The following is an 18,516-nucleotide window of genomic DNA, read 5'->3' as shown; positions in this document are numbered from 1 at the left end:
TAAAATCAATACACAGAAGTATATATTTTTAAACCTGCATATTTAGCTAAAAGAAATCCAGGTTAGCAGGCAATATTAACCAGGTGAAATTGTGTCATTTCTCTTGCGTTCATTGCACGCAGAGTCAGGGTATATGCAACAGTTTGGGCCGCCTAATTTGCCTGGCTCATTGCGAACTAATTTGCTAGAATTTTACGTAATTATGACATAACATTGAAGGTTGTGCAATGTAACAATAATATTTAGACGTAGGGATGCCACCCGTTAGATAAAATACCGAACGGTTCCGTATTTCACTGAAATAATAAACGTTTTGTTTTCGAAATGATAGTTTCCGGATTCGACTATATTAATGACCAAAGGCCCAATAATCGGTATCGGTGTTGAAAAATCATAATCGGTCGACCTCTAACACACACACTCAACTCTCAGTATACAGAGCGAGTTAGATCTGGAACCAATCAACTCTCAGTATACAGAGCGAGTTAGATCTGGAACCAATCAACTCTCAGTATACAGAGCGAGTTAGATCTGGAACCAATCAACTCTCAGTATAATGAGGGAGTTGGATCTGGAACCAATAAAGTATCAATCTAATGTATCACTGTTCCAGCTGTCAACAGACACCGTCAGCCTCCACCACAGGGCTACATTGAGTTTCATCAGAGCCAAAGCTTTCCCAGTTTAAACCCATAATAGAGAAATCCCAGGCATCATCTCTGTATTAGCTTGGCTATTCTATCCAATAGCAGAATAGGCCTTGTTTGGGAGAGAGGGGGTGAGTGGAGAGAAGGGAGGGCAGGTCATAACTGGAGAGGACACCATGCCTGGCACCCTATTCCCTATTCAGTGCACGAGTTTAGATCAGAGCCATATGGGCCCGTAGTGCATTATAAAGGGAATAGGGTACAATTTGGGATGAATCCCACACTGACTCAAGGAACCCAGCTCCCCTGAACTAGATCCCACTGACCCAAGGAACCCAGCTCCCCTGAACTAGATCCCACTGACCCAAGGAACCCAGCTCCCCTGAACTAGATCCCACTGACCCAAGGAACCCAGCTCCCCTGAACTAGATCCCACTGACCCAAGGAACCCAGCTCCCCTGAACTAGATCCCACTGACCCAAGGAACCCAGCTCCCCTGAACTAGATCCCACTGACCCAAGGAACCCAGCTCCCCTGAACTAGATCCCACTGACCCAAGGAACCCAGCTCCCCTGAACTAGATCCCACTGACCCAAGGAACCCAGCTCCCCTGAACTAGATCCCACTGACCCAAGGAACCCAGCTCCCCTGAACTAGATCCCACTGACCCAAGGAACCCAGCTCCCCTGAACTAGATCCCACTGACCCAAGGAACCCAGCTCCCCTGAACTAGATCCCACTGACCCAAGGAACCCAGCTCCCCTGAACTAGATCCCACTGACCCAAGGAACCCAGCTCCCCTGAACTAGATCCCACTGACCCAAGGAACCCAGCTCCCCTGAACTAGATCCCACTGACCCAAGGAACCCAGCTCCCCTGAACTAGATCCCACTGACCCAAGGAACCCAGCTCCCCTGAACTAGATCCCACTGACCCAAGGAACCCAGCTCCCCTGAACTAGATCCCACTGACCCAAGGAACCCAGCTCCCCTGAACTAGATCCCACTGACCCAAGGAACCCAGCTCCCCTGAACTAGATCCCACTGACCCAAGGAACCCAGCTCCCCTGAACTAGATCCCACTGACCCAAGGAACCCAGCTCCCCTGAACTAGATCCCACTGACCCAAGGAACCCAGCTCCCCTGAACTAGATCCCACTGACCCAAGGAACCCAGCTCCCCTGAACTAGATCCCACTGACCCAAGGAACCCAGCTCCCCTGAACTAGATCCCACTGACCCAAGGAACCCAGCTCCCCTGAACTAGATCCCACTGACCCAAGGAACCCAGCTCCCCTGAACTAGATCCCACACTGACCCAAGGAACCCAGCTCCCCTGAACTAGATCCCACACTGACCCAAGGAACCCAGCTCCCCTGAACTAGATCCCACTGACCCAAGGAACCCAGCTCCCCTGAACTAGATCCCACTGACCCAAGGAACCCAGCTCCCCTGAACTAGATCCCACTGACCCAAGGAACCCAGCTCCCCTGAACTAGATCCCACTGACCCAAGGAACCCAGCTCCCCTGAACTAGATCCCACTGACCCAAGGAACCCAGCTCCCCTGAACTAGATCCCACACTGACCCAAGGAACCCAGCTCCCCTGAACTAGATCCCACGGACCCAGGTGTTCAGAGTGACCTAGCGTCCTGTTCCTCCCCCGACACTTGTTCCTGTTTTCTAAATGTTAGCGCATGAGCTACACACAAAACCTGTTCCCTGATATTCACACAGCCACTCAACACAACTACACACGGTTCCCTGATATACACACGGTTCCCTGATATACACACAACTACACACGGTTCCCTGATATTCACACAGCCACTCAACACAACTACACACGGTTCCCTGATATACACACACAACTACACACTGTTCCCTGATATTCACACAGCTACTAATACAACTACTCTGTTCCCTGATATTCACACAACTACACACTGTTCCCTGATATTTACACAGCCACTCAACACAACTACACACGGTTCCCTGATATTCACACAGCCACTCAACACAACTACACACGGTTCCCTGATATACACACACAACTACACACTGTTCCCTGATATTCACACAGCCACTCAACACAACTACACACGGTTCCCTGATATTCACACAGCCACTCAACACAACTACACACGGTTCCCTGATATACACACACAACTACACACTGTTCCCTGATATTCACACAGCTACTAATACAACTACTCTGTTCCCTGATATTCACACAACTACACACTGTTCCCTGATATTTACACAGCCACTCAACACAACTACACACGGTTCCCTGATATTCACACAGCCACTCAACACAACTACACACGGTTCCCTGATATACACACACAACTACACACTGTTCCCTGATATTCACACAGCTACTAATACAACTACACTGTTCCCTGATATTCACACAGCTACTAACACAACTACACACTGTTCCCTGATATTCACACAGCTACACACTGTTCCCTGATATTCACACAACTACTAATACAACACATTTAATTAACTACACCCTGTTCACTATAATAGAATACTGCCTTTTCCTTTCTTCCTGGGCCAATCAGACGTGTCTAAACCTACTGTCAAGTTAGCAGGTTGACTGAACAACGTTGTCATCAAACCAATAACTAGTGGGCCGGGATTAGTTTAAAAACGGCCCGCGACACGGTTTGTGAAAGTATATCAAAATGCGTGAAATCAAGCAGGAAGAGAGAAAAAAAAAGTTGAGTCAGATTTGTTTAACCGTTGTGAAGCGGTTTTTCCTCTCTGGCACTGCTGCGTGACAGCGAACTAGCAGAGCCTATCAGACTGGCCTTGTGCTCTTGGTTATACCAGGGATGAAATTATATCCAATGCATGAACTTTGCTCTGCTCCAATGTGTCAGATGTAACATCAGAAGACCCATCAGGGACTGAACCCTCCCGCTCCTACACAGCTAAACTATATTTAAAACTGATGGGGAAATAGATACACAGGAAGTGCTGACTGAGAGGCAGGGGTTTGTGGGTAGTGTGGTCCAGAGACAGAAAAGCAGGTGAGTGATGGCTGGAAGGAGACGCAGCTGACAGAGAGAAGCAGGTGAGTGATGGCTGGAAGGAGACGCAGCTGACAGAGAGAAGCAGGTGAGTGATGGCTGGAAGAGGATGCAGCTGACAGAGAGAAGCAGGTGAGTGATGGCTGGAAGGAGACGCAGCTGACAGAGAGAAGCAGGTGAGTGATGGCTAAAAGAGGATGCAGCTGACAGACTGCAGCTCCCACACCTGATATGTGCATGAAAGTCAAGTGGACATTATTGAACTGACAGAACTGACTTTATAAACATTTTATAACAAGCTCCAGCAGGTTCTTTAGATCGGTAGGGATGAAAAATGTGGTACTATCATATGACGTTTTGGTAGGCTGATATTACCGTGGTACCGGTATACCGTACACTACAATGGGCTCTGGTCAAAAATAGTGCACTATTTACCAAAGGGGTCTGGTCAAAAGTAGTGCACTAGATAGGGAATAGGGTGCCATTCGGAACCCAGAAATAGACTCCATAATAAGAAAAGAGACTTCCCAAGGAGTTGATGAGTGGATTGTCATTGTTCAGCCAGCGAGAGGTTTACCTGTTTCTGTATCAGAGGAACAGACAAATCAACTACGTTGCCTGATGGAGAGAGAAATAGAGGAGGGCTGAAAGAGGGAAGAAGAAATGTCATGGAGAATTGATTTCTCTCTCTTTTGTGAGCGACAAAGCGCAAGGAGCTTTTGAAAGGAGAATGGATGGTGCATGGAGGAGTTGAGGCTCAGGAGGGGGGGGGGTCACTGTGTATTGAAGAGGGGATGTGTGAGTGAACAATAGGTTGAGATCATGGAGTTTAGCCTAGCAGTTGGTGTGACGCTGTGACCGTTCTGGATATATTAAAGCCTGGTTTATGATGGTGTGAAAGCACTGGCAGGACACACTGCATGTAAACTTGTAGAACCTGCAGTGAGCTGAGAGAGTGAGCGTCATATATCCACGACACATATCTAACATCTACCTAGCTAGTAGCTACCACCCTCTAGCCTGGAACACAACACGCTACCTAGCCAGTAGCTACCACCCTCTAGCCTGGAACACAACACGCTACCTAGCCAGTAGCTACCACCCTCTAGCCTGGAACACAACACGCTACCTAGCCAGTAGCTACCACCCTCTAGCCTGGAACACAACACGCTACCTAGCTAGTAGCTACCACCCTCTAGCCTGGAACACAACACGCTACCTAGCTAGTAGCTACCACCCTCTAGCCTGGAACACAACACGCTACCTAGCCAGTAGCTACCACCCTCTAGCCTGGAACACAACACGCTACCTAGCCAGTAGCTACCACCCTCTAGCCTGGAACACAACACGCTACCTAGCCAGTAGCTACCACCCTCTAGCCTGGAACACAACACGCTACCTAGCTAGTAGCTACCACCCTCTAGCCTGGAACACAACACGCTACCTAGCTAGTAGCTACCACCCTCTAGCCTGGAACACAACACGCTACCTAGCCAGTAGCTACCACCCTCTAGCCTGGAACACAACACGCTACCTAGCTAGTAGCTACCACCCTCTAGCCTGGAACACAACACGCTACCTAGCCAGTAGCTACCTCCCTCTAGCCTGGAACACAACACGCTACCTAGCCAGTAGCTACCTCCCTCTAGCCTGGAACACAACACGCTACCTAGCCAGTAGCTACCACCCTCTAGCCTGGAACACAACACGCTACCTAGCTAGTAGCTACCACCCTCTAGCCTGGAACACAACACGCTACCTAGCCAGTAGCTACCTCCCTCTAGCCTGGAACACAACACGCTACCTAGCCAGTAGCTACCTCCCTCTAGCCTGGAACACAACACGCTACCTAGCCAGTTGCTACCACCCTCTAGCCTGGAACACAACACGCTACCTAGCCAGTAGCTACCTCCCTCTAGCCTGGAACACAACACGCTACCTAGCCAGTAGCTACCACCCTCTAGCCTGGAACACAACACGCTACCTAGCCAGTAGCTACCACCCTCTAGCCTGGAACACAACACGCTACCTAGCTAGTAGCTACCACCCTCTAGCCTGGAACACAACACGCTACCTAGCTAGTAGCTACCACCCTCTAGAGAGAGAGTGACATTTGAAAGTGACAAAGCAGGCAGCACAGGTTGTACAAGTCACACCAGTTATACACAACAAATACACAAACCCTCCGGGTCACAATTTACTGTGCCTGTCAATCACTGTAGGTTCCATCCAACCAAAAGGAGACTGAGCTACAACAGTTCAGTTACAGAAGATTGACAGAAGAAAATCGATCATCTGGGTCCAATGTCACTTCTGTTTTCAGAGCCTTCTCTCTCTCTCTCCCCCACACACACACACACACACACACAATTGGTTTAGAAAGTTGACAGTGTTGCTAGTTGTCTTTGGGGAACCAGTAGAACCAGTTAGACATGCACGTAAGGACAAAGGACAGGTGTGTCTTGATGCTAGACTAGTTTGCATTAGGGCTAGGATGATGTGGGAACTTGGCTTTCTAGAGGCAAGGTGAAATACCTGGTAGTGTCACAGCCGGTACATTGAACATGTTATCTGGCTTGTGTTACACACTAGAGATGTGACAAATGAACAATTTTCCTTAACGCTTAAAAGCAGACATTCTTTTCTCAGTTTTCCGTACTAAAAAAATGTAAAATCATTAAATTCTACGTCAATTTACAATGCAGAATAATGGTCCTATTACATATGTATGACCACTAGGGCCAAACTCATTACATTCTACATCAATTTACAATGCAGAATAATGGCTTCAGAAGCTTCATTCCTTTACAGACCAGTAAAATGCCCGTTCATATCTCCAGAGAAGGAGTGGTCAGACCGTTGGGCCAGTGACCGAAAGGTTGCTGGATCGAATCCCCGACATGACAAGGTACAAATCTGTCCTTCTGCCCCTGAACAAGGCAGTTAACCCACTGTTCCCCGGTAGACCGTCATTGTAAATAAGAATTTGTTTTTAACTGACTTGCCTAGTTAAATAAAGGGTGAATGAAATGTAAACATCAGTAGCATAGCATAACAGACAGGCATGCCACAGCCGAGACGCTTTCTAGGGGCCACATTCCATTATATCTGAAAGAGTCATGAATAAAGGCTACTGGTAGCCTGCTGTCATTTCATATGAGGCAAAAAGGAGAAGTAGGCTACCCCGTGCTCGCAAGACTGGCCCGACGATATCTCTGTATCCAGGCGACGTCGGTGTCATCCATGAATAGGCTAGGATATTCTACATGCAACAGACCAAAGACTGAACACACTTTCATCATTAGACAAGAGACAGAGCAAGCAGGACAGCAGCAGGGAGAGAGAGAGAGCGTGTAATGCTTACTGTTCATTTGTATTGTTCATTTCACATTTGTTTATTATGTACTTCACTTGCTTTGGCAATGTTAACATTTTTTCCATGCCAATAAAGCCCCTTAATTGAATTGAGCGCAGGCAGGCAGGCAGGCAGGAGGGAGAGAGAGAGAAAGACAGAGCAGGCAGGCCAGCGGGAGGGAGAGAGAGACAGAGCAGGCAAGGCCAGCGGGGGGGGGGGGGGGGGGGGGGGGGAGAAGAAGAGAGAGAGAGAGAGAGAGAGAGAGAGAGAGAGAGAGAGAGAGAGAGAGAGAGAGAGAGAGAGAGAGAGAGAGAGCAGGCAGGCCAGCAGGAGAGAGAGAGAGAGAGAGCAGGCAGGCCAGCAGGAGAGAGAGAGAGAGAGAGCAGGCAGGCCAGCAGGAGGGAGAGAGAGAGAGAGCAGGCAGGCCAGCAGGAGAGAGAGAGAGAGAGAGAGAGAGAGAGAGAGAGAGAGAGAGAGAGAGAGAGAGAGAGAGAGAGAGAGAGAGAGAGAGCAGAGCAGGCCAGCAGGAGAGAGAGGAGGGGAAGGCAGAAGCGTGCTCATATGTTTTGATAATCTGCATCTCACAATGTCTCGTCTTGCATGCTTTACAAATTCACCAAAGTAGCCTAAAGTTCCTCTTCCCCTCGGTTTTATTTTAATTAAGGCCTTAGTTTGTCAACGTGACCACCAGCCCAGGGCGTATCTAGCCTTCTCTGTGCCTGCCTGTAACTTCCCTCTGTAACTGGGTATATAATACATACAAGCCAACACAGTGATCCATTCAGCACCGAGACTCACAACAAGAAACTAGCCCAACCAAAACACAGCAGAGTAAGAATGATGCTAGTCTAAACAAAACACTGGTAATGGAGCCGTCTCTGGGTGTGTTCCACATCTGACCAACTCTGAGTAGCGTGTGTGTGTGTGTGTGTGTGTGTGTGTGTGTGTGTGTGTGTGTGTGTGTGTGTGTGTCAAGTTCCACAACACTGTGTGCTTTGTCTCTGGCTTTCAATCAGAAGATCTGGCAGGAGTGGAATCGGCCACGCTGGATCACATGGGTACCAAGAGAGAGAGGGGTCACACGAGGAGAGAACGAGCTGTGACAACTTGTCCTTCACACCACGAACCAGAGCAGAACAGGCAGTTTGTCAAATGCTTCATTGGTTTGGACCCGAGACATAGGCTCTGCTTGCTCAACACTGCCTGTTTAACCAAGCTCCAACACAGTCTACCTGAAAGCCGCAATCCAACAATGAAAAAGCCACATAGAAGACATGACACGTGGCCAGTGAAATGAATCACCCTACAACTACCACAGCCAGTCTACCTATACCAGATAGAAGACCACTACCACAGCCAGTCTACCTATACCAGATAGAAGACCACTACCACAGCCAGTCTACCTATACCAGATAGAAGACCACTACCACAGCCAGTCTACCTATACCAGATAGAAGACCACTACCACAGCCAGTCTACCTATACCAGATAGAAGACCACTACCACAGCCAGTCTACCTATACCAGATAGAAGACCACTACCACAGCCAGTCTACCTATACCAGATAGAAGACCACTACCACAGCCAGTCTACCTATACCAGATAGAAGACCACTACCACAGCCAGTCTACCTATACCAGATAGAAGACCACTACCACAGCCAGTCTACCTATACCAGATAGAAGACCACTACCACAGCCAGTCTACCTATACCAGATAGAAGACCACTACCACAGCCAGTCTACCTATACCAGATAGAAGACCACTACCACAGCCAGTCTACCTATACCAGATAGAAGACCACTACCACAGCCAGTCTACCTATACCAGATAGAAGACCACTACCACAGCCAGTCTACCTATACCAGATAGAAGACCACTACCACAGCCAGTCTACCTATACCAGATAGTGACAGCAGAAATAACTCTCCCAAATGGCACCCTATTCCCAGAGGGCTCTGGTCTAAAGTAGTGCACTATATAGGGAATAAGGCTTTGGTCTAAAGTAGTGCACTATATAGGGAATAAGGCTCTGGTCTAAAGTAGTGCACTATATAGGGAATAGGGCTCCATTTGGGACATGACCATAGCTCTGGACTTTGCCGTCTACGTGGCATTGATAGGAGTCTACAGACAGTAGGATCTCGCTGCTGACTCACTGCCAATGAGTGATGCTCAGTACAAACACACAGGCCAGACTCGGTACATCTCACACTCCAGAGTTGGTCGAGCTGCATTCCTGTTCAAATGTCTGTTGAGCCACATCTCTAGTCTGCGTTCCCTAGAGACTTGAAATCACTGTCCACTTTAATAATGGAACACTAGTCACTTTAATAATGGACTCATCTCATGTATATACTGTATTCTATTCTACTGTATTTTGGTCAATGCCACTGACATTGCTCATCCTAATATTTATATATTTCTTAATTCCATTATTTTACTTTAGATTTGTGTGTATTGTTGTGAATTGTTAGATATTACTGCACTGTTGGAGCTAGGAACACAAGCATTTCGCTACACCTGCAATAACACCTGCTAAACATGTGTATGTGACCAATAAAATGTGATTTGATTTGGCAGTCTATACCCTACATAGAGATCTGTTCAAAACTAGTGCACTAGGAGAATGGGGTTTCATTTAGGAGAGTCTTAGTCATTTCTCCTGTCACTATCTGGTATAGGCTGACTAGCTAATGGTAGTTGTAGAGCGATTCAGTTCCCGGTCCATGTGTCAGGTCTTCTATGTGCATTAACTAGGGAATAGGGGTGCCACGTGGACAGACCACAACATCTCTGGAGTCCACTGCTGTCTGTTTGCTATAGCTTCTGCTGGCCATGTCTGACTGACCCATTTAACCAGAAAGGTTACAACACTCACACACCTGACACAGCTCACACAGACTCCTTAGACTAAGTAGCCCTCAAAAAGTCTTTCTGAACTACAAGTTCTGGTGGTCGTCGATCAAAAACAACAAGTCCCCCCATTGATCTCCTTCCCTACAATCCCCAGCCTCGAAGAAAACAGCCTGGCCTCCTTACTAACTGCATAACTCATTAGCTTCATAAACATAGGAGTTAGAACAGGACCAAACAAATCTAATCAGGGTAAATAAAATAAAAAGGTTTAGTTGAGTGATGATGTAACACCGTGGTGGTGGTAGCAGTGACAAAGGGAGGTTTAGTTGAAGGATGATGTAACACCATGGTGGTGGTAGCAGTGACAAAGGGAGGTTTAGTTGAGTGATGATTTAACACCATGGTGGTGGTAGCAGTGACAAAGGGAGGTTTAGTTGAGTGATGATGTAACACCATGGTGGTGGTAGCAGTGACAAAGGGAGGTTTAGTTGAGTGATGATTTAACACCATGGTGGTGGTAGCAGTGACAAAGGGAGGTTTAGTTGAGGGATGATTTAACACCGTGGTGGTGGTAGCAGTGACAAAGGGAGGTTTAGTTGAGTGATGATTTAACACCGTGGTGGTGGTAGCAGTGACAAAGGGAGGTTTAGTTGAGTGATGATTTAACACCGTGGTGGTGGTAGCAGTGACAAAGGGAGGTTTAGTTGAGTGATGATTTAACACCATGGTGGTGGTAGCAGTGACAAAGGGAGGTTTAGTTGAGTGATGATTTAACACCATGGTGGTGGTAGCAGTGACAAAGGGAGGTTTAGTTGAGTGATGATTTAACACCATGGTGGTGGTAGCAGTGACAAAGGGAGGTTTAGTTGAGTGATGATTTAACACCATGGTGGTGGTAGCGGTGACAAGGAGGTTTAGTTGAGTGATGATTTAACACCGTGGTGGTGGTAGCAGTGACAAAGGGAGGTTTAGTTGAGTGATGATTTAACACCATGGTGGTGGTAGCGGTGACAAGGAGGTTTAGTTGAGTGATGATTTAACACCATGGTGGTGGTAGCAGTGACAAGGAGGTTTAGTTGAGTGATGATTTAACACCATGGTGGTGGTAGCAGTGACAAGGAGGTTTAGTTGAGTGATGATTTAACACCGTGGTGGTGGTAGCAGTGACAAAGGGAGGTTTAGTTGAGTGATGATTTAACACCGTGGTGGTGGTAGCAGTGACAAAGGGAGGTTTAGTTGAGTGATGATTTAACACCGTGGTGGTGGTAGCAGTGACAAAGGGAGGTTTAGTTGAGTGATGATTTAACACCGTGGTGGTGGTAGCAGTGACAAAGGGAGGTTTAGTTGAGGGATGATTTAACACCATGGTGGTGGTAGCAGTGACAAAGGGAGGTTTAGTTGAGGGATGATTTAACACCATGGTGGTGGTAGCAGTGACAAAGGGAGGTTTAGTTGAGGGATGATTTAACACCATGGTGGTGGTAGCAGTGACAAAGGGAGGTTTAGTTGAGTGATGATGTAACACCATGGTGGTGGTAGCGGTGACAAAGGGAGGTTTAGTTGAAGGATGATTTAACACCATGGTGGTGGTAGCAGTGACAAAGGGAGGTTTAGTTGAGGGATGATTTAACACCATGGTGGTGGTAGCGGTGACAAAGGGAGGTTTAGTTGAGTGATGATTTAACACCATGGTGGTGGTAGCGGTGACAAAGGGAGGTTTAGTTGAGTGATGATTTAACACCATGGTGGTGGTAGCAGTGACAAAGGGAGGTTTAGTTGAGGGATGATTTAACACCATGGTGGTGGTAGCGGTGACAAAGGGAGGTTTAGTTGAGGGATGATTTAACACCATGGTGGTGGTAGCAGTGACAAAGGGAGGTTTAGTTGAGGGATGATTTAACACCGTGGTGGTGGTAGCAGTGACAAAGGGAGGTTTAGTTGAGGGATGATTTAACACCATGGTGGTGGTAGCGGTGACAAAGGGAGGTTTAGTTGAGGGATGATGTAACACCATGGTGGTGGTAGCGGTGACAAAGGGAGGTTTAGTTGAGGGATGATTTAACACCATGGTGGTGGTAGCGGTGACAAAGGGAGGTTTAGTTGAAGGATGATTTAACACCATGGTGGTGGTAGCAGTGACAAAGGGAGGTTTAGGAACCTAGATGATGAAGACTCATCTCCGTCTCTGCTTACTAACCACCAAGCAGAGGAGCTACGCATTACCGTGACCGGGGACTTGGTGATGGAGAAATATTGCCATGCATATTAAAAACGGCTCCGTTTCCGTTTTTGTCAGTTTATTATCTCCTCTACATCAATAAGACGTCACTAAGCAGCTGTGTTTTCCTCGTCTTCTCTGCTCTCAGCAAAGACAAGCTTTTATCAGTTCCAACACAGGCTACAGCCCACGCCGGAGATGATTTACTGGAGCTAATGTTTGGTAGGATGATGGATGCTAGTGTTAGTTAGGCTACAGCTTTACACTGAACACCCTGTACACTGACTACAGTCTTATTTCAAGTCTCTTGTGAATAAAATGAGACGTAGCTAGTTACTGTGTGGACTAATTAAAGTTACCCCAACCAACAATGAAATATTATACCTTGTTAAGATGGTGGACTACAGCGCACTACTGACAGCTCATCAGCAGAGCTTGGATCTGTTTTAAAAAGATGTAAATAATGATTAGTGATCCTCTGAGGTTCCTAGCTAATAAGGTTAAGTATATGCCTAGATGGTTGACATGGCAACGACTGACCTGTCAACCACAAAACTAACCCCGCCCCTTGTCAAACAAATAACGAGCGCGATGGACGCCTTTTGAATGCAATAGCCACCCACAGACTTCCAGTCATTGTGCTTTTTAAATTTTATTTAACTAGTCAAGTCAGTTAAGAACAAATTCTTATTTACAATGACAACCTTCCCCCGGCCAAACCCTAACCAGGACGACGTTGGGCCAATTGTGTTGTTTAGCAACAAAACTGATACCTGCGCAACTATGGGTCAAAACAGACAGGTTAGATTGTTGACAACATGCATGCTATATTTAGTGTCCAATGTTTATTGAAAACAAACAAATTGGCCCAATGAGCACTTGTTGTCTCATGTACATGATTACAGTTGTTGGTTATCTAGCTAGCGAACTTTAGCCATATTAGTATTGACATGAAATGAGTCAAAACAAGACATTGTATCAAAAACAAGAAGAAACTAGCTCCTTCCTATTGCCAACATAGCCGTTTATTGTCATTGTTGTCAGCTATCTGGCCATCCAGATCACTACAACCCACGGACTTCTGCCTCATTAAAGCGTGCTCGTCATTTGTGACATTCTCAGCTAACCCATCTATGGGTATTTATAGATCCTAGTGGACCACATGTCCATGTTGCACCAACACCACAACAAAAACATTGCATATTCAAAAGACATACCAAGCTATAAATCAATATGACTATGATAAGAGATTATTCTGTTTACATCAACATATTCGGTGTCGTCACAGTTAAAAACATTAGCTACTTAATTAAGCAATAAGGCCTGAGGTGGTGTGGTATATGCCCAATATACCACGGCTAAGGGCTGTTCTTACGCACGACACATCGCGGAGTGCCTGGATACAGCCCTTAGCCGTGGTATATTTGCCATATTTTAGGGTGGCAGGTAGCCTAGTGGTTAGAGTGTTGGGCCAGTAACCAAAAGGTTGCCGGATCGAATCCCTGAGCTAACAAGGTAAACATCTGTCTTAACAGGGAACCACTGTTCCCCAGTAGGCTGTCACCGTAAATAAGAATTTGTTCTTAACTGACTTACCTAGTTAAATAAAGGTAAAATTAAAAAAACATTAAAAACCCTGAGGTGCCTTACTGCTATTATAAACTGGTTACCAACGTAATTAGGAGTAAAAATAAATATTTTGTCATACCCGTGGTATACGGTCTGATATACCACAGCTGTCAATCAGCCTTATCTAATTTTATCACCACCACCAATGCAAATGAGGCAAACAAAGGAGTGCTATGTGAGACCGTTCAAAACACATTCACTTGAGGATAGTTAGCAGCCTAGTCATAACACGTTGAAAATGTGTATTTAAATTGCTGCTTGTTAAGAAATTAAGCTATAATTTGAGGTTGGCTAAGAAACTAAAATAAAGCAGTAAGGTTAGCTACTAGAAAGCAGCATAAACATTTGACCACTGGCTTAGCCTGATCCAGCCAGCTCGCTAGTACACCACTGGTGTAGCGCTGCGAGACAAAGGAAGAAATCCAAAATACAGATCTCTGGTATTTTAAAATCATCATATCAAAATTTAAATCCATCTTCACACATTAATAATTAGCGGACAAAAAAAAACAGACGAGGTTTCTAATTTACAACAATGTTATCGACCACAGCGCCAACAACATATGAGATATGATGTACAGATAACGTTAGTGTTTAACTACCCTTCAGTGCACTGACATTTCTGAACGAAGCGTCGCCTTTGAAGGAACCAGGGCAACACTTTGTTGACAGATGTTGTTCCACTAGCGTTAACTATCTAGCGTTAACTACGTTACAGTAGTTAGCTACATACCTTTTGAAAAACAACCACACGTTGTCTTTTTCAACAACTGGCTCAATCTAGCCCAGGCAAGAGCTCAATGGCTAGTAGCTACCACTAGCAGCTTACCGACGGATGATGTTGTGCCAGCTCAAGCTAGCTATGCAGTGCGTCACTGGATGCAGAGGAACCCTGGATAGCTAGGCTACTGTTATTCCAAAAATACGTTACTGTAAATCTAGCTAAACAGCTGAAATACCCGATAAAATGTAAAGACAACCACTAAATGTACCTTGTCGTGAAGAATGGAGACGCTGTCCTTTTGGCCCTAGGTTGTTCCCAAAGAGTAGCCACGACTCGGACAATTTCTTCCACGGCTCTCAAAGCGATTCTGAAGGCTGACTTGACTTTACTCGCTGATGTCGTAGTGTTCTGTGTGACGCCCTCGCGTGAGCCCACCGAAACCAATCAGAATGCTCTAACGGGAACAGGTGGCCAACAGTTGACGAGCCGGAAGTGTATGCTAACAGGTTTGACGGGACCTGTAGTTCTAGGATTTTGTGTAACAGCCTAACACAATACAATTTTATTAACAACCGCAAAACATGATCCCAGGAAAATACCTTGACATTACATAGGACTTATGACATGTATTTAACTAGGCAAGTCAGTTAAGTACAAATTCTTATTAGCAATGACAGCCTTCCCCCGGCCAAACCCTAAGTCGGACGACGCTGGGCCAATTGTGTTGTTTAGCAACAAAACTGATGCCTGCGCAACTATGGGTCAAAACAGACGGGTTGGCTTAGATTGTTGACAACATGTATGCTATATTTAGTGTCCAATGTTTATTGAAAACAAACAAATTGGCACAATGAGCACTGGGCCAATTGTGTGTCCGCCGTATGGGACTCCGAATCACAGCCGGTGGTGATACAGCCTGGAATCAAACCAGGGTCTGTAGTGACACCTCTAGCACTGAGATGCAGTGCCTTAGACCACTGCCCCACTCAGGAGCCCAAATACATTTGACAACCATTCAATAATTCAGTAGGCTACCACTCAAGATTCAGTCATAAACGGAGGGTTGTAAGGTTAGGTTCTAATTGTGGGGATAGAGTGGTGATTTTCCCACAGTATGTACATTAGTCTTTTACTCACACACAAAACACAAAGCCTATCATGGATGTGTTGCTCTAATTGCTTTTGGCTTCCTATCAGATTCTGTAAAAGTATGATAATACATTCAAACTCAATGACTAAACATGTTTGACTCTGATCACCCCACTTCTGGCCCGGGGCGTGATGTCAGGACACACACACACACACACACACACACACACACACACACACACACACACACACACACACACACACACACACACACACACACACACACACACACACACACACACACACACACACACACACACACACACACACACACACACACACAAGCACGCCATTGAGTCCAGAGGGCGTTTATAGCTTTGTGTGGTTGTGCGTAAGACCTATGATGCAGTAGGACCGATCGGCCACAGCAGCCTACAGTATGGTTACAAAACTCAGGCAGAGCATGCAGCTAACACCATAGACAGAGTATTTAAGCATTTGCTTCATTTAGCATGGTAATGATCCGTGTATGAAGTGTTGTCAATGTGTGCTGTGTTGTATAGGTCCAAAGGCTGGTCCAAAGGAACATGGAGTTCTGACTGACAATCCGCCAGCTGGAAAAACAGCACACAGGTAACCCTCCAGTCATTACCTGAACACACACACTCACGCACGCACGCACACACACAGGTAACCCTCCAGTCATTACCTGAACACACACACACACACGCACGCATGCATGCACGCACGCACACACACAAACACACACAGCTAACCCTCCAGTCATTACCTGAACACACACACACACACGCACGCATGCATGCATGCACGCATGCACGCACGCACACACACAGCTAACCCTCCAGTCATTACCTGAACACACAAACACACACAGCTAACCCTAGCCATTACCTGTTCAGCCAGTCTGGGAAGCAGGCAGCCAGGAGTCAGGGTTAACGGAGGGTATCCAAGCCAGACTGGGGTTGTGATTGGTTGTTTCAGTAACACCTTATTTGGCATCTACAGGTGATCCATTGTTAACAGTTAGGTTTACAGCTTGGATGGCTCAAAGTAGTGAATAAGTAAACATATGTTGCTTATCAATAAGGTGATCGTACTACTTCCTGTCAGACTTCAGGATAAGACCCAGGTACAGACAGTTCGAAGTAACAAAACTTTATTACAAAAACAGGGGGCAGGCAAACGACAAGTCAAGGGCAGGCCGAGGTCAGGAATCCAGGGCAGTGTCACAAGGTACAGAACAGCAGGCTCAGGGTCAGGGTCAGGGTCAGGGTCAGGGTCAAGGCAGGCAGAATGGTCAAAACCGGGAGCAACGTCAACTCACCAACATTACGACCAGGAATACGACTTTCCCGAAGCGGATCCTCTGTTTGGCCTGCCACCCAGGACAATGGATCGGATCCCAGCCGGCGACCCAAAACAACGGCTCCGTAGAAGGGGCAGACGGAGCGGTCTTCTGGTCAGGCGCTGTAGACGGGCACATCGCGCACCGCTCCTGAGCATACTACTCGCCAATGTCCAGTCTCTTGACAACAAGGTAGACGAAATCAGAGCAGGGGTTGCCTTCCAGAGAGACATCAGAGACTGTAACGTTCTTTGTTTCACGGAAACATGGCTCACTCGAGACACGCTATCGGAGTCGGTACAGCCACCTGGTTTCTTCACGCATCGCGCTGACAGAAACAAGCATCTCTCTGGGAAGAAGAAGGGCGGGGGTGTATGCCTTATGATTAACGAGACGTGGTGTGATCATAACAACATACAGGAACTCAAGTCCTTTTGTTCACCTGACTTAGAATTCCTCACAATCAAATGCCGACCGCATTATCTACCAAGAGAATTCTCTTCGATCATAATCACAGTCGTGTATATTCCCCCCCAAGCAGACACATCGACGGCCCTGAAAGAACTTAATTCGACTCTATGTAAACTGGAAACCACATATCCTGAGGCTGCATTTATTGTAGCTGGGGATTTTAACAAGGCTAATCTGAAAACAAGGCTCCCTAAATTCTATCAGCATATCGATAAGCACAATCCGGGCTGGCAAAACCCTGGATCATTGCTATTCTAACTTCCGTGACGCATATAAGGCCCTCCCCCGCCCTCCTTTCGGAAAAGCTGACCACGACTCCATTTTGTTGCTCCCAGCCTATAGACAGAGATTAAAACAGGAAGCACCCGCGCTCAGGTCTGTTCAACGCTGGTCCGACCAATCGGATTCCACGCTTCAAGATTGCTTAGATCACGTGGATCGTTATGCGGATATGTTCCGCATAACGTCGAACAACAACATTGATGAATACGCTGATTCGGTGAGCGAGTTTATTAGCAAGTGCATCGGTGATGTTGTACCCACAGCATCTATTAAAACATTCCCAAACCAGAAACCGTGGATTGATGGCAGCATTCGCGCAAAACTGAAAGCGCGAACCACTGCTTTAATCATGATTTAAACGCACTTTGCTGTAGGCTACTATTTACTAGTTAACAAAAAAATAATGTATGTCATATAAAATACACTGCTCAAAAAAATAAAGGGAACACTTAAACAACACAATGTAACTCCAAGTCAATCAGACTTCTGTGAAATCAAACTGTCCACTTAGGAAGCAACACTGATTGACAATACATTTCACATGCTGTTGTGCAAATGGAATAGACAAAAGGTGGAAATTATAGGCAATTAGCAAGACACCCCCAATAAAGGAGTGGTTCTGCAGGTGGTGACCACAGACCACTTCTCGGTTCCTATGCTTCCTGGCTGATGTTTTGGTCACTTTTGAATGCTGGCGGTGCTTTCACTCTAGTGGTAGCATGAGACGGAGTCTACAACCCACACAAGTGGCTCAGGTAGTGCAGCTCATCCAGGATGGCACATCAATGCGAGCTGTGGCAAGAAGGTTTGCTGTGTCTGTCAGCGTAGTGTCCA

The 18,516-nt window shown here is 46.5% G+C and overlaps 1 protein-coding gene across 1 annotated transcript in view; it reads right to left on the bottom strand.

Annotated features, from left to right (window-relative positions):
• Positions 1–14,870, bottom strand: part of LOC120043284 (adiponectin receptor protein 2-like) — a 69,243-nt gene extending 54,373 nt beyond the window's left edge. Inside the window, exon 1 of the mRNA XM_038987907.1 lies at positions 14,743–14,870. The gene's annotated coding sequence lies outside the window, so the exon portion shown is untranslated. The remainder of the gene's footprint in view (positions 1–14,742) is intronic.
• Between the last annotated feature and the right edge of the window lie 3,646 nt (positions 14,871–18,516).

This window comes from Salvelinus namaycush, unplaced genomic scaffold (genome assembly GCF_016432855.1).
Source record: "Salvelinus namaycush isolate Seneca unplaced genomic scaffold, SaNama_1.0 Scaffold887, whole genome shotgun sequence".
Taxonomy (NCBI): Eukaryota; Metazoa; Chordata; class Actinopteri; order Salmoniformes; family Salmonidae; genus Salvelinus; species Salvelinus namaycush.
This window is presented reverse-complemented; position numbering and strand designations above follow the sequence as displayed.